Source organism: Anomaloglossus baeobatrachus, chromosome 1, assembly GCF_048569485.1.
Source record: "Anomaloglossus baeobatrachus isolate aAnoBae1 chromosome 1, aAnoBae1.hap1, whole genome shotgun sequence".
Taxonomy (NCBI): Eukaryota; Metazoa; Chordata; class Amphibia; order Anura; family Aromobatidae; genus Anomaloglossus; species Anomaloglossus baeobatrachus.
Genome location: NC_134353.1, coordinates 831,731,039 through 831,744,190, shown reverse-complemented (window position 1 = coordinate 831,744,190; position 13,152 = coordinate 831,731,039).

The window sequence follows — 13,152 nt, the reverse complement described above, 5'->3', positions numbered from 1 at the left end:
ACAAGAACCAAGATGAACAAGTCATGGCTCTCAGAGGACTTTTCTTCCCCTGGGTCAGCCAGGGGAGGCGAAAGGCACGCGTATTTTTCAGAGTGCTTCATGCAAAGCATCTTTTTCATCTTGAAAATTGGGTCAACTGATGCCAGTCAAGTGGGGTGTGTGTGGCCCAATTAGTGGCAACGAGGGAGACTGTGGTTGGAGTCCCCTCGCTGTGTTTCTAAAAGAACCAAGATGAACAAGTCATGGCTCTCTGAGGACTTTTCTTCCTCTGGGTCAGCCAGGGGACGGGAAAGGCACGCGTATTTTTGAGAGTGCTTCATGCAAAGCATCTTTTTCATCTTGAAAATTGGGTCAACTGATGCCAGTCAAGTGGGGTGTGTGTGGCCCAATTAGTGGCAACGAGAGAGACTGTGGTTGGAGTCCCCTCGCTGTGTTTCCGAAAAGAACCAAGATGAACAAGTCATGGCTCTCAGAGGACTTTTCTTCCCCTGGGTCAGCCAGGGGACGGGAAAGGCACGCGTATTTTTGAGAGTGCTTCATGCAAAGCATCTTTTTCATCTTGAAAATTGGGTCAACTGATGCCAGTCAAGTGGGGTGTGTGTGGCCCAATTAGTGGCAACGAGGGAGACTGTGGTTGGAGTCCCCTCGCTGTGTTTCTAAAAGAACCAAGATGAATAAGTCATGGCTCTCAGAGGACTTTTCTTCCCCTGGGTCAGCCAGGGGAGGCGAAAGGCACGCGTATTTTTGAGAGTGCTTCATGCAAAGCATATTTTTCATCTTGAAAATTGGGTCAACTGATGCCAGTCAAGTGGGGTGTGTGTGGCCCAATTAGTGGCCACGAGGGAGACTGTGGTTGGAGTCCCCTCGCTGTGTTTCTAAAAGAACCAAGATGAACAAGTCATGGCTCTCAGAGGACTTTTCTTCCCCTGTGTCAGCCAGGGGACGGGAAAGGCACGCGTATTTTTGAGAGTGCTTCATGCAAAGCATCTTTTTCATCTTGAAAATTGGGTCAACTGATGCCAGTCAAGTGGGGTGTGTGTGGCCCAATTAGTGGCAACGAGGGAGACTGTGGTTGGAGTCCCCTCGCTGTGTTTCTAAAAGAACCAAGATGAACAAGTCATGGCTCTCAGAGGACTTTTCTTCCCCTGGGTCAGCCAGGGGAGGCGAAAGGCACGCGTATTTTTGAGAGTGCTTCATGCAAAGCATATTTTTCATCTTGAAAATTGGGTCAACTGATGCCAGTCAAGTGGGGTGTGTGTGGCCCAATTAGTGGCCACGAGGGAGACTGTGGTTGGAGTCCCCTCGCTGTGTTTCTAAAAGAACCAAGATGAACAAGTCATGGCTCTCAGAGGACTTTTCTTCCCCTGTGTCAGCCAGGGGACGGGAAAGGCACGCGTATTTTTGAGAGTGCTTCATGCAAAGCATCTTTTTCATCTTGAAAATTGGGTCAACTGATGCCAGTCAAGTGGGGTGTGTGTGGCCCAATTAGTGGCAACGAGGGAGACTGTGGTTGGAGTCCCCTCGCTGTGTTTCCAAAAGAACCAAGATGAACAAGTCATGGCTCTCAGAGGATTTTTCTTCCCCTGGGTCAGCCAGGGGAGGCGAAAGGCACGCGTATTTTTCAGAGTGCTTCATGCAAAGCATCTTTTTCATCTTGAAAATTGGGTCAACTGATGCCAGTCAAGTGGGGTGTGTGTGGCCCAATTAGTGGCAACAAGGGAGACTGTGGTTGGAGTCCCCTCGCTGTGTTTCTAAAAGAACCAAGATGAACAAGTCATGGCTCTCAGAGGACTTTTCTTCCCCTGGGTCAGCCAGGGGACGGGAAAGGCACGCGTATTTTTGAGAGTGCTTCATGCAAAGCATCTTTTTCATCTTGAAAATTGGGTCAACTGATGCCAGTCAAGTGGGGTGTGTGTGGCCCAATTAGTGGCAACGAGAGAGACTGTGGTTGGAGTCCCCTCGCTGTGTTTACGAAAAGAACCAAGATGAACAAGTCATGACTCTCAGAGGACTTTTCTTCCCCTGGGTCAGCCAGGGGACGGGAAAGGCACGCGTATTTTTGAGAGTGCTTCATGCAAAGCATCTTTTTCATCTTGAAAATTGGGTCAACTGATGCCAGTCAAGTGGGGTGTGTGTGGCCCAATTAGTGGCAACGAGCGAGACTGTGGTTGGAGTCCCCTCGCTGTGTTTCCGAAAAGAACCAAGATGAACAAGTCATGGCTCTCAGAGGACTTTTCTTCCCCTGGGTCAGCCAGGGGACGGGAAAGGCACGCGTATTTTTGAGAGTGCTTCATGCAAAGCATCTTTTTCATCTTGAAAATTGGGTCAACTGATGCCAGTCAAGTGGGGTGTGTGTGGCCCAATTAGTGGCAACGAGGGAGACTGTGGTTGGAGTCCCCTCGCTGTGTTTCTAAAAGAACCAAGATGAACAAGTCATGGCTCTCAGAGGACTTTTCTTCCCCTAGGTCAGCCAGGGGAGGCGAAAGGCACGCGTATTTTTGAGAGTGCTTCATGAAAAGCATATTTTTCATCTTGAAAATTGGGTCAACTAATGCCAGTCAAGTGGGGTGTGTGTGGCCCAATTAGTGACAACGAGGGAGACTGTGGTTGGAGTCCCCTCGCTGTGTTTCTAAAAGAACCAAGATGAACAAGTCATGGCTCTCAGAGGACTTTTCTTCCCCTGGGTCAGCCAGGGGAGGCGAAAGGCACGCGTATTTTTGAGAGTGATTCATGCAAAGCATCTTTTTCTTTTTCAAAAGGGGGGTCAACTGATGCCAGTCAAGTGGGGTGTGTGTGGCCCAATTAGTGGCAACGAGGGAGACTGTGGTTGGAGTCCCCTCGCTGTGTTTCCGAAAAGAACCAAGATGAACAAGTCATGGCTCTCAGAGGACTTTTCTTCCCCTGGGTCAGCCAGGGGACGGGAAAGGCACGCGTATTTTTGAGAGTGCTTCATGCAAAGCATCTTTTTCATCTTGAAAATTGGGTCAACTGATGCCAGTCAAGTAGGGTGTGTGTGGCCCAATTAGTGGCAACGAGAGAGACTGTGGTTGGAGTCCCCTCGCTGTGTTTCCGAAAAGAACCAAGATGAACAAGTCATGGCTCTCAGAGGACTTTTCTTCCCCTGGGTCAGCCAGGGGAGGCGAAAGGCACGTGTATTTTTGAGAGTGCTTCATGCAAAGCATCTTTTTCATCTTGAAAATTGGGTCAACTGATGCCAGTCAAGTGGGGTGTGTGTGGCCCAATTAGTGGCAACGAGGGAGACTGTGGTTGGAGTCCCCTTGCTGTGTTTCTAAAAGAACCAAGATGAACAAGTCATGGCTCTCAGAGGACTTTTCTTCCCCTGGGTCAGCCAGGGGAGGCGAAAGGCACGCGTATTTTTGATAGTGCTTCATGCAAAGCATATTTTTCATCTTGAAAATTGGGTCAACTGATGCCAGTCAAGTGGGGTGTGTGTGGCCCAATTAGTGGCAACGAGGGACACTGTGGTTGGAGTCCCCTCGCTGTGTTTCTAAAAGAACCAAGATGAACAAGTCATGGCTCTCAGAGGACTTTTCTTCCCCTGGGTCAGCCAGGGGAGGCGAAAGGGACGCGTATTTTTGAGAGTGCTTCATGCAAAGCATCTTTTTCTTTTTCAAAAGGGGGGTCAACTGATGCCAGTCAAGTGGGGTGTGTGTGGCCCAATTAGTGGCAACGAGAGAGACTGTGGTTGGAGTCCCCTCGCTATGTTTTACATGACTTTCGAAGGGCATGACATGCCTACGAGGTTGAGTTTCATCATCTGCAACTTGTTGGCAACAGAAAGGCTGCCTTTACACCCTTTTGAGACCGAGGATTTTTGAGACCTTATGCCCATTGCAGTGCCCCAAGAGCCGATGGCCAGTCGTCACTCCTTCTCCAAGAAAGGCGTGCCCGCGCTACCACAGTAGGTCGCACACAACCTCACCAATTCCTTGAGAAACTCTGTGTGTGACAGGGTGCATTTCAACACAGATACTTGGACCAGTAAGCATGGACAGGGGAGTTACATGTTGCTGACTGGGCACTGGGTAACTATGGTGAGAGATGGAGAAGGGTTTGCTGTACAAGTCTTCCCGTCCCCACGACTTGTGTGTCAATCCTTCCTCTGTATGTACAAGTTCCTCCACTGCTTCTGCCTCCTCAACCTCGTGTGGGTCCTCCACCTCGGCCCAAACCCTGTGTGGTCAGGCCACCCTTCCTTGTAACTGCGCCCAAGGAATCCCACACACCTCCTTACTATGCTGGCAGCAGAGCTCAAGGCCATCAGGCGGTCAAATGTTTACTTTGAAATGTAGGGGAAATGTGAGACACCTCTGAGGAATTGTGGACGGTTAGCTCTGGAGAGTGAGACCGAGTTTCATCAATGATTGTCTACAGTCAACCAGCAGTCAGGGAAGGTCGGGTGCGACAATGATGCAAACCAGTCTGCGACCCTTCTTCAGGGCAATGTGACACACGTGCCTTGTATGGCTCACGTGTTGAACCTGGTTGTCCAGCAATTTTAAAATACCATCCCGGCCTACATGGCCTTGTGCAGCGGGCACGCTGCTGTGTGCTCACTTTCATCCTTCGCACCCAGCAGCTCAACAACTGTCATCGCTCCGGAAGTCTTAGGGTCTGGCGGTTAAACGCCGGAAATGCGATGTTCCGACATGCAGGAATTGGAATCTGCACATATTGCAGCGTGTGTGGCAGCACCGCAGAGCCCTGCTGAAATACGGTATGACGTATACCCTGGGCTAACTTGATCCAGAGGTGGTGCAGATCATGCTGCTGGAGTGGTGTCAGATCAAGGACCTATGCACCCTTCTACACAGTTTACAAATGTCGACGAAGATGTTTAGCACTGGCAATGCCATTCTCAGCGTGACAATTCTGGTCATCTACATGATGGAGCACACTGTAAGCATTATTCGGAGTCAGGTATTGGTCCAAGAGGAAGTTGAGGAAGTACAGGAGGAGTCATATGCAGAAGGGATAATAAGATCTACAAGGTCCATACGGTAAGCGGCACCTAGGCAGCAGTTATGGTGGGGGATAGGGATTAACAAGGGCGCATAGTATCAGCAAAAATTGTTGAGGAAGGTGCAGGAGCCATGAAGAAATGGAGGACGAACTTGCGATGGGCATGGTAGACTCAGCAGATGAGTGAGAGCTTGCTCACATTTCGGTTGTGCGAGGTTGGGGGGAGAGGGCAGAGGAAGGAGGCACGATTCTCACCTCTCTGCCACCAACACACCAAGGACTTGGTCCTCCTGGATGCACAAGACACATGAGCATCTTCTTGCTGCACTACCTACAACATGACCCTCGGATTGTAGGAATTCGAAGTAATGCTAACTACTGGGTTGCCACACTGTTAGATCCCCGGTACAAGACAAAATTTGGCGAAATAATTCCTGCCATATAAAGGGACGCACGTGTACAGGAGTATCTTCAGAAGGTGTTACGCAATCTTCGATCTGCTTTTCCACTAAACACCAGTGCTGCACAGAGTGAATCTCAACGCTTTGTCATGGATAGGAGGAAATGGTCTTTTACTTGTCCACATCTGAGGGACCGAGGGCTGGCTGTTGTGCTGAGATGCCATTGAGTACGGTGTCCCTGCAGAGTTGCACTTTTGGTCATATACAAAATGAGTTGAAAAAGGACAGATGCGGGTGAAAAGGGGAACAGGTGTGTTGGAAAGGGGAAAAAAGTTTTGGTCCGTGGGTTTGGTGGTTAAGCAAAAGTAACATTTGATGAAGAAACACCATCTGTTAAGGTGGGACTGGCAGATTTGGATAAGGTGGTATATACTATGTTACCGCTATATAACGTAAATTAATAAGAAAAGAAAGAGAAAGGTATATATCCCCATCAGCAGTCAGTGTCCAGCGTGCTCCCAGATGGAAAAGGAGAGGTTGGCAACTGGAAGGTTCGGTGGAGGATACAGAGCTGTGTGGCTATGAAACTAATAGTAGCCTGAACCAAGTTAGACGCCACTCGGATCTTGAGACTGGGAGCCCTGTTAGCGTAACAGGGTCCACACGCCCACCCAGCCCAGGAACTCCCTGTTAACATCACAGGGGCCATTCAGGACGCTGACCGTGTGCATTGGGGCCACACCTGTGAACAGCAGGCGCATCAGCAGCAGCAGGCCTGTTAATGCCACTGGGCTGCACAAGCAGGACTTGTAGGACAGGAGCTGGTCTTAACCGTTCTGCGTTACCAACTGTGGTGGCGGCCTGCATCGACGCCCTATCCCTGCCTACCTCTGGCCTAAAGCCGCAATGGGTTCAACACATGGAGGTGTGCTCTTTCGGAGCATAATAGAAGACTGCGCACCTCCTTGTTGGCTCCAGCCCCTTTTATAACCTGGGTCCGCCACAAACCAGGGTGGACCACAATGCACCTCCTGGAGACAAAAGCAGAGTGATACGTCATGAGTGGCATAACTAGCGTCCTATTTGGAACCGCAACTTCAATGATGACCTCATGGCTGTCATGACCCAAACACCTCACCAGTCATCGTCTGACCATCAATAATGCGGTGACAAGTCATAGGGGCGGGCCTCTGCAAGCCATTTGGGAGTGGCCTGGCCACATCGTCAGGACACCTGATGCCCTGTGGTCTAAATTGTCCCCCCACATCAGGGGCAGGGCCATAGAGTTCATTACCGGACCTAGTTTCTGATGCAGTAAGTGCCTGACCATGGTCAGTTGCATGAAATACAGTCTCTGAAAAAAGACTATCAGCTTTAGCATGGTGTCTAGGCGCAACACAGGACTTAGACCCGGCACGGAGTGCAAGTACCTGTGCAAAGAGGCTTTTCGCACTAAGTGTGGGAGCATGCGCTGTAGCCCGAAATGAAGACTTAGCCTCAGGAATGGCACAGTCAGCCTGAGCATACTCACTAGGCGAAACACTGGAACTAGGCTGCGGCTGGTGTAAATCAGCACACGCATGCGCACTAGCTGCCTCTCCACACTTAGACGTGGAGGAGAAAGCAGCCAGCTGGACAACCCGAGGCACAGGCCTAAATGGCAGCTGATGCCTGGGCGCAACTGAAACCGCAGCAGGCTGCTTGCGTTTAAGGCGTCACCGTTTTGTAACAACAAATAACATCAAAAAGAACAGGTGTACTTCTTCCCATGGATAATCTGATATGATCCCTTTTTTCATGGACACGACCATCGCTAACAAATGTAGATGAGGCCAAATCAGCAGCTGCTTCAATGGATCTGAATTGCTCCATAAAGTGGCCTCTCCTTCACCCCAATTTCAAGATCCCAAATACTCCATTCCTCTGTGGTGTCAATCCAATCGCACTTGCTTCCTAACAGCTCTCAAGTTTCCACCAGCCCTGCTGAGTATGGGGTGACAGAGATGGTTGAGTTTGCATAGCTGTTCAGTCGCACTATAGCCTGGGAATCAGAGGTCTGCTCCAAAGCTGCAATGAGTACAGACAAGGAAGTTATTATTAGTTTTATTATTATTGATTTATAGAGCACCATTGATTCCACGGTGCTGTACATGAGAAGGGGGTTACATACAGAATACATATACAAGTAACTATAGACAGACTGGTACAGAGGGAAGAGGGCCCTGCCCTTGCGGGATTACATTCTAAAGGATTTTTGGGAGGAGACAGTAGGAGTTGTTTAGGTTGAGCGTCAAGTACGTATGGTGGTGGTGTCATTGAAGGTTATAGTTATTTCTGAACAGATGAGTTTTCAGATTCAGTTTGAAGCTTGCGTGTGTAGCATATAATCTAACGTGTTGAGGTAGCGAGTTCCATGAGACAGGGGAAATGATCTGCGCAGATGGCCAGAAGCTTTGTGAGTGGGATCCAGGCCCCGATGAAGAAGGTGCTGTGCCTAATCTACACCCTCATTTCCAAAAATTAAATCCTCCTGGTGGAGACAATGGGGAACATGATGAGGAGCACAGATACCTGATTGGAAGGACAACTTTACTATTTGGTCAGGGCAGGAAGAGGTTGTCTCGGAGGACTCAGGACGAGGGGAATGAAAACACACAGGGTTATTGATGAGGTTGGAGACAACACTTACTGTCAAACCAAAGTCAGCCAGTCGATGAGGTCAGCAGAGGAGGTGGAGGAGGATGCTACTGACGACGAGGTTACGTTGCGTCTTCCTGGCCAGAGACAAAGTACTGGAAGCACGTCAACAACTGAATCCTGGACCACAACTTTGACTCTGAGCAGATGTCGTGTTGGCTATGCAGGTCGCATGGGCTGTAAGCCTTTCCTACCCTGTGAATTTTTGGACATCGCAAAGGATCACCAAAGTCATGTAATCTGTAAGATTTGTCAACAATCTGTAAGTAGAAGGCAAAAACTCACACTTTTGAGTACTTCCTCCATGAAGTATCACATGAATATGAATTGACAGCGTGAAGGTGTATTGCTCAGCTTTAGCAACTGTCAACGCAATATGCTTATTTGCCGTTCATTGCATGCATTGTTGCAGACTACACACAAGGGGCTGCTGTTTTTTTGGATCTGCCTTTGGTCACTATAGCAATATAAAATTGCTCTTCGGGTGTGGACTTGGAGATGCTGTCTATGAACAGAAGGAAAAGCTAAAGGTGTGTGTTACAGCAAGGAGCCACCGCGGAAACACTTCGTTCAATTGTGAGGGGAGTCATGTTGTACTTTGATGATGAGCCCCGTAATGCCAGTGAGCAGCATCCTGTGCCACAGACCAACATTCTTACGGTGCTGTCTATACTGTTTACCGTGAGAGGAGCATAAAGTCTGTATTTCTGGCAACTGGACATCACAGTACCCGGGTACGGTAGGCTATGCCCAGACAATAATGCAGGCACGCAACACTTTGTTTTATTAGCAAAACACATATCTGTTCTGGGAAGGCCGACTATATAGACAATAAGACTTGCTGCCTCTGCACTGTCAAATTGTCACGTACAGTTTAAATCATAGAGGGACAGCAACACATGTTTGCATTGACTGTTGCTTTTCAAGATTTCCATGACTGTGTTGCAGAGCTGTGTGGTTTGCATTCACACTGTTATCATCTGCAATATCTGTGAGGCTTCAGCTAACAAGGGTATTCAGGGGGGGTCATGTGTTTTGTCTATGTTTAGGTAGATAACTTGTAAGCTCTTGTGATGCGCCACTGGTAAGTCGTGTTCGCACACACACACACACGCACAAAAACACAATTACTGCTACACAGAGGGATTAGCAGGTAGTAGGCAACAGAATAGATTGTTCAATTATTTTAATTGTATGCATGGTTCTTATTGTTTGTTTTGGTAAAGTTAAACAATCATTTATCAACCCAACTGCCTAGAGTCCTTTTCCTGTTGCCTGGTTTTGCTGAATACTGGGGAGCCCACCCTGTACACGACTTAAAATGAAGCATAAGTCGCAATGTGAATTTCACTGTGCTACAATGCGGCCTAGCGTGCCTGTGCAACCACCGCCTGCCCCATCAAGTGCCTCTGCGTGCTCTTCATCCTCTGTGACTGTGGGGACAGCAGTCACACATGGTTTTTCACACTGAACTTCCACTCCTTTACCCGCAACAAGGAGTGTGATTGGCAGGTCATCACTTGTTTTGGAAGTGGAAACAGAAGGTATTGTTGAACTGTCAGACATCGAGAGAACCATCATTGGATGCAGGCTACATTATATCACGCCTGCACCTTTGTCACAGATTGCCTGGACTACCTGCAGTTAATAATTGCATTCCAGAAATGGAAAGGAGTGTAGAATGCACATGTGTTGTACCTTGCTTGGCAGCAAAGGAACACTAACTTAGTATTCCAGACAATTTTAGGAAGGCAGAAAAAGAGTCAGCACTTTGTGCAAATTAAATAGCGTGGCAAAAGTGGACAGATGGGTACAGTGGCCGTGTTCTGTGGGTACCAGGACAGTAAAAGAAGCCTCACTTTCTATCCCTCCTAATGATCAAATGCAGCAAGGAATTCCCTGAGTTTGCTATAAAATTAGCATAGCTAAATGTGCAGGAGGGTGTCATGCAGAGGTGCTAGAAATAGCTTGGCACCAGTGGGGCACTAATGGAATACAACAGCCAGTTCTATGATGCCACTAAATGGCAGTATTTTTTGCTATCATTATAGCTTATTAAAAACAGAGCAGGAGGGTGTCATGCAGAGGTGCTGCACATAGATTTGCACCAGTGGGGCACTAATGGAGTACAACAGCCACTTCTTGTATGCCACTAGGTACACTGAGTGTTTGCTAGTATAATGGCTTAGTTAAAAAGAGTTGGAGTGTGCAATGCAGGCAGAGGTGCTGCAAATATCTTTGCACTAGTGGGACTATAGCAAAGTCCAATAGCCACGTTTAGGATGCCACTAGGTACACTGAGTGTTTGCTAGTATAATGGCTTAGTTAAAAAGAGTTGGAGTGTGCAATGCAGGCAGAGGTGCTGCAAAACTCTTTGCACTAGTGGGACTAGACAAAAGTCCAATAGCTACGTTTAGGATGCCACTAGGTACACTGACTGTTTGCTAGTATAATGGCTTAGTTAAAATGAGTTTGAGTGTGCAATGCAGGCAGACGTGCTGCAAATATCTTTGCACTAGTGTGACTAGACAAAAGTCCAATAGCCACGTTTAGGATGCCACTAGGTACACTTAGTGTTTGCTAGTATAATGGCTTAGTTAAAAAGAGTTGGAGTGTGCAATGCAGGCAGACGTGCTGCAAATATCTTTGCACTAGTGGGACTAGACAAAAGTCCAATAGCCACGTTTAGGATGCCACTAGGTACACTGAGTGTTTGCTAGTATAATGGCTTAGTTATAATGAGTTGGAGTGTGCAATGCAGGCAGACGTGCTGCAAATATCTTTGCACTAGTGGGACTATAGCAAAGTCCAATAGCCACGTTTAGGATGCCACTAGGTACACTGAATGTTTGCTAGTATAATGGCTTAGTTATAATTAGTTGGCGTGTGCAATGCAGGCAGAGGTGCTGCAAATATCTTTGCACTAGTGGGACTAGACAAAAGTCCAATAGCCACGTTTAGGATGCCACTAGGTACACTGACTGTTTGCTAGTATAATGGCTTAGTTAAAAAGAGTTTGAGTGTGCAATGCAGGCAGACGTGCTGCAAATATCTTTGCACTAGTGGGACTAGACAAAAGTCCAATAGCCACGTTTAGGACGCCACTAGGTACACTGACTGTTTGCTAGTATAATGGCTTAGTTAAAAAGAGTTTGAGTGTGCAATGCAGGCAGACGTGCTGCAAATATCTTTGCACTAGTGGGACTAGACAAAAGTCCAATAGCCACGTTTAGGATGCCACTAGGTACACTGAGTGTTTGCTAGTATAATGGCTTAGTTAAAAAGAGTTGGAGTGTGCAATGCAGGCAGAGGTGCTGCAAATATCTTTGCACTAGTGGGACTATAGCAAAGTCCAATAGCCACGTTTAGGATGCCACTAGGTACACTGAGTGTTTGCTAGTATAATGGCTTAGTTAAAAAGAGTTGTAGTGTGCAATGCAGGCAGAGGTGCTGCAAATATCTTTGCACTAGTTGGACTAGACAAAAGTCCAATAGCCACGTTTAGGATGCCACTAGGTATACTGACTGTTTGCTAGTATAATGGCTTAGTTAAAAAGAGTTGGAGTGTGCAATGCAGGCAGACGTGCTGCAAATATCTTTGCACTAGTGGGACTATAGCAAAGTCCAATAGCCACGTTTAGGATGCCACTAGGTACACTGAGTGTTTGCTAGTATAATGGCTTAGTTATAATGAGTTGGAGTGTGCAATGCAGGCAGAGGTGCTGCAAATATCTTTGCACTAGTGGGACTAGACAAAAGTCCAATAGCCACGTTTAGGATGCCACTAGGTACACTGACTGTTTGCTAGTATAATGGCTTAGTTAAAAAGAGTTTGAGTGTGCAATGCAGGCAGACATGCTGCAAATATCTTTGCACTAGTGGGACTAGACAAAAGTCCAATAGCCACGTTTAGGATGCCACTAGGTACACTTACTGTTTGCTAGTATAATGGCTTAGTTAAAAAGAGTTTGAGTGTGCAATGCAGGCAGACGTGCTGCAAATATCTTTGCACTAGTGGAACTAGACAAAAGTCCAATAGCCACGTTTAGGATGCCACTAGGTACACTGAGTGTTTGCTAGTATAATGGCTTAGTTAAAAAGAGTTGGAGTGTGCAATGCAGGCAGAGGTGCTGCAAATATCTTTGCACTAGTGGGACTATAGCAAAGTCCAATAGCCACGTTTAGGATGCCACTAGGTACACTGAGTGTTTGCTAGTATAATGGCTTAGTTAAAAAGAGTTGGAGTGTGCAATGCAGGCAGAGGTGCTGCAAATATCTTTGCACTAGTTGGACTAGACAAAAGTCCAATAGCCACGTTTAGGATGCCACTAGATACACTGAGTGTTTGCTAGTATAATGGTTTAGTTAAAAAGAGTTTGAGTGTGCAATGCAGGCAGACATGCTGCAAATATCTTTGCACTAGTGGGACTAGACAAAAGTCCAATAGCCACGTTTAGGATGCCACTAGGTACACTGAGTGTTTGCTAGTATAATGGCTTAGTTAAAAAGAGTTTGAGTGTGCAATGCAGGCAGACGAGCTGCAAATATCTTTGCACTAGTGGAACTAGACCAAAGTCCAATAGCCACGTTTAGGATGCCACTAGGTACACTGACTGTTTGCTAGTATAATGGCTTAGTTAAAAAGAGTTTGAGTGTGCAATGCAGGCAGACGTGCTGCAAATATCTTTGCACTAGTGGGACTAGACAAAAGTCCAATAGCCACGTTTAGGATGCTACTAGGTACACTGAGTGTTTGCTAGTATAATGGCTTAGTTAAAAAGAGTTGGAGTGTGCAATGCAGGCAGAGGTGCTGCAAATATCTTTGCACTAGTGGGACTATAGCAAAGTCCAATAGCCACGTTTAGGATGCCACTAGGTACACTGAGTGTTTGCTAGTATAATGGCTTAGTTATGATGAGTTGGAGTGTGCAATGCAGGCAGAGGTGCTGCAAATATCTTTGCACTAGTGGGACTATAGCAAAGTCCAATAGCCACATTTAGGATGCCACTAGGTACACTGAGTGTTTGCTAGTATAATGGCTTAGTTATAATGAGTTGGAGTGTGCAATGC